Source organism: Austrofundulus limnaeus, unplaced genomic scaffold, assembly GCF_001266775.1.
Source record: "Austrofundulus limnaeus strain Quisiro unplaced genomic scaffold, Austrofundulus_limnaeus-1.0 Scaffold169, whole genome shotgun sequence".
In the NCBI taxonomy this organism is placed as follows: Eukaryota; Metazoa; Chordata; class Actinopteri; order Cyprinodontiformes; family Rivulidae; genus Austrofundulus; species Austrofundulus limnaeus.
This window is the reverse complement of record NW_013952571.1, coordinates 350,590-354,516: the sequence shown is the minus strand read 5'-3', so window position 1 is coordinate 354,516 and position 3,927 is coordinate 350,590. Positions and strand designations below refer to the sequence as shown.

The 3,927-nt window shown below is 40.1% G+C and overlaps 1 protein-coding gene across 1 annotated transcript in view; it reads left to right on the top strand.

Annotated features, from left to right (window-relative positions):
- Positions 1-2,434: 2,434 nt before the first annotated feature.
- LOC106523895 (calcium/calmodulin-dependent protein kinase type II subunit delta) overlaps positions 2,435-3,927 on the top strand; it is a gene marked incomplete at its 5' end in the record, with an annotated part of 52,497 nt that continues 51,004 nt past the window's right edge. The window contains 1 exon segment of the mRNA XM_014017472.1: positions 2,435-2,459.

Here is a 3,927-nt window from a genome sequence, read left to right as displayed (position 1 = left end):
CACACACACACACACACACACACACACACACACACACACACACACACACACACACGTATACATTCTGTGGTGTTTTTTATAGAACTGTGTACAGCTGATGGCTCCAAGCACATTGTTGTGTTGGTCTGTTGACTCAGCACAGGGTCGACTGCCACTGTCCTGATCGCTCTGCCAGGCCCCACTAAAACTAACCTGTAGTGAGAGACTAGCCAGGCAGTYCACGGCTTCATGTCATGTCATACTCCAAGATGGAGTTGCAATTGTTTTACATGCTAACTGGCTAAAAAAAAAAATAAGCCAACATGGAATCTGTGTAAATTATTCTTCTGCTATTTGGCTAATTTTTCAAGATGAGTGAGCTCCATCAAGACATTGTTTTTTATTCTGCACTAATAACCGTTACCAATAGGGCTGGGCTGTATTGCTCATTTTTATACTACAGTATGACCTTTAGGGGAAAAAAAAGGGGGGTATACGGTATTACCGGGTTTGGGGGGGGGTGACTCTGCGACTGTGGCGTRTTGAGTAATTAATGACTGCTTGTGAGTGTTTACATACATGAAGCCAGAGAGAGGCGTTTTAAAAAACTCAGCTGTCAGAGCAGCAGCAGGAGTCACAAAATGAGTTTACCTCTTATGCCCAACAGATCAAACAGAAGTCAAACTATGTCTTTTTAGAGTTTAAAGTTTCCAAATTACCTGACTCTTGTGGTCATTTCAAGGCTGCTGCATGCTTTCAGCAAGAAAAGCCTTTGGGCAATAAAGTTTCTAGTCATTTCCTCATCTGCAGCACGAGGTCATGTGTCGGAAAGAAAGTAAAAGTCACAAAGTTTATATCCAAAAAGGAGTCCCACTTTTTGCTGAACTTGCATCTGGTTGTTCTGTGAAGCGGTCTGTCAGCAACAGTCCAACAGCTGTCCAGCGTTTGGGAGCCAGCGAGGGGTAACCTCAACATGTCGGGTGATCAGAACATGCGTCAGTGACAACATGGGGTGTCTTCTGAAATGTTTGTCCCAGGGGTCATATGTGCTTCACCTCACGTGACTCGTACGTCATCTTTTTTTTATACCATCGTATTTAGATACCGTGGAATAACAAAATACCTTCATACCACCCAAGCCTAGTTACCAAGCCTGCCTGGAAACTGCTTGAGTCTAATTGATGGGATAATAAACAAAGTTATTTACATCATTCCATGGCACAGCTTGATTTCTGACTTTAACAATCCACCTTTAAAAAATGGTTTACCTACTTCATATGTGTAATGAGTCTCCACCTGAAGTTGGAGTCAAAGACCTCAGGGCCTTGTTCATGGAAGAAGACTGAATAGAGTGAGGTTAATTTAGTGGTTCAGTACAGTGTTTGCAGTGATAAGGAGTTGGAAAAGGAGGAGAGGTCTGAGGATCTCTGTTTTGGAGCTGTTGCTTCCTCAACAACAAACTGCAGGATTTACTATGATCTCGCATGATTTTTTCCTTTCATGTCACCAGAGATGAAAAGCTCTGGATCTGTGCCTGGATGTAAGTGTAATTCAGCACAAATGAATTATGGGGATAAAGATAATAAATCAGTCAGGTCTGTCTGGACGGTGTTTCCATCCAATTTTAATGCAAATTTTGAGTGAACTTTTAAAATATTGCAAAAAAAAAAAAAGAAATTTGCATCAGACTCGGTTCCATCAACTGGTAAATCTTTGCTATGGCAGAACCTGTTTGGTAAATGTGTTTCAATCTACCCTTACCTTTTGTGCATTAACTCTGTCAGAAAATCCAAAAACCACCTCAAGAGCATTGAAACCTTTTTGCGAAATTGAGGAAGTTTTTGAAAAATTTTCAGTTTCCATCCACCTTTTCTAACAAGATACTTCAAAATGTGCATAAAAAACATTGATGGAAACATGGCTACAGAATGCCTTATTCTCCAGAAGTGTTCAGTCTTGAGTTATGTTCATTAATTATTAAGCTGCTGGAAGCTTAATGTCAAATGATTGCACCAGAATAAAAGAAACTGCAGGTTTCTTCCAGAATCTAAGCAGACTTCACTACTTTTAACAATCTGCTGCACTCAAACAACAAAGGCCTAATTTCAGCTTGATGTGGACTCTAATGCTCAATTATTACTGCACTTCCCTTCTATTATACATATCTCCATCTGTGTTCCTTGGAAAAGTGCTTTGGAATTGAATCATGGAAAGATGTGTCACTTCCTTCCAGCCCCGACCATAAAATGTATGAAGTTCTGTCTGCGGTCAAAATAGTTACACTTTTTAGGCTGAAAAAAAAAAAAAAAAAAAAACGAAGGAAACCTTTCATCCAGAAAATCCAACTTGTTCTACATAAAGCAAACCTATGATCTGCTTGTTTCTAAGCCTGTGTGTCGGTGTCATCCCCTCAGAGTGACTGGAGGTGAGCTGTTTGAGGATATTGTTGCCAGAGAGTACTACAGTGAAGCTGATGCCAGGTCAGTGTTGGCTCTGCTCTACATTTTCTGCATGCGTGCACTAACACATGATCTGTGGTCATGAAGGCATATTCAGGCTCAAACTGAACCGACATTAGAAACCAGTCTGAGCAATAAATATAAAACTAGTGCTTCTTATTGTGCTGCCTTCTATATGCCTTTTAAACCAAAAATAAACTATTTCCCTGTCTCCTTAATTTAGTTCCTCCAGGAATCTCTCGTTTAACAATTTGAATGTACTTTTAGCTTTATTAGTTAAAGTTTGAGCTTAAAACGTAAAGGTTTAACCATCTTCATTATTTCACTGAGTATCTTTGACCAAATCAATCAAAGCAACTTGAAACTATCTTTAGATGATTTTGTTTTGCTCTGGATTTAGTTGACTTGTTTTCCCCYGTGGTGATATTTGAAAGGTTGTATCACCTAATCAGAACATGCATGGGTCCTAATTGTTTGTTTGGTCTATTATTTGAAGGAACAGTTCAGTAGTTGGTTTGGTTTCAGTAAAGTTCAGTTTGCAACCTTTTTACTTCTTTCAATTCTTAACTAAGCATAATAATAATAATAATAATGTGAAAAAACAAACTTGTAATGTTCTCCTGACTTGGTCTTTGTCTGATTCAGTTTTTATATTGGGACAAACTGCACCAAAATGTTTCTGTTCAAGTAAATCCGTTTTAGCCWAAATGTAAATGTATTTTCATGGCAAAACTGATTGACCCATAGTAATAACTGTAAAATCTGCTCTCTAGCTCAAGTTTCAAAACTGTGCCATTTAATTCATCACCTCCCAGTCTGATAAAAACCAGCCCCTTGCTCTGCGCTTTGCTTCGTACAGAGGGTCTGCACTCTCGACTAATGAGAAGCTATTTCTTGCCGGAGGCGTGTATTGGATCTGATTTACCTGAGCTCTTAACATTTGACTGTGACATGTGGTGCGCCAGCTCGACCGTGAAGGAAGCTAAGCTCAAAAGCCAACTGGAAATTGTGTGTGCTGTAAACGACCATCCTACTGAGAAAAATACRGAGACGAACGAGACTTAACTTGGAAGCCTTGTCAACATGATGCGATTTCTAAACTGAATGGTAAATGGACTGAATTTATATAGCGCTTTATCAAGTCCCTCTGGACTCCAAAGCACTTTACACTTACAGACATTCACCCATTCACACACTGATGATGGTAAGCTACATTGTAACCACAGCTTCCTTGGGGCACACTGACAGAACCGACTACAGGCAGACTGAAACAGATCAGAAAATCCACATCGTTCACAATGCCTCCTCCTGTTCATTGATTGCCCCGGATGAAATTCTACCGGAGAAATCTGTCAGTGAGTAGCCTGGCCCTTGCCTTCCTAYGCAGTTCCGCTCAATTCTATTTTCCCTTCTCTGCTCCGTCTGGGATTTTTCCCATAGACAAGGATTTCGCTGGCAGATTTTTAGCAGGGCCAATCAGAGAACGGAA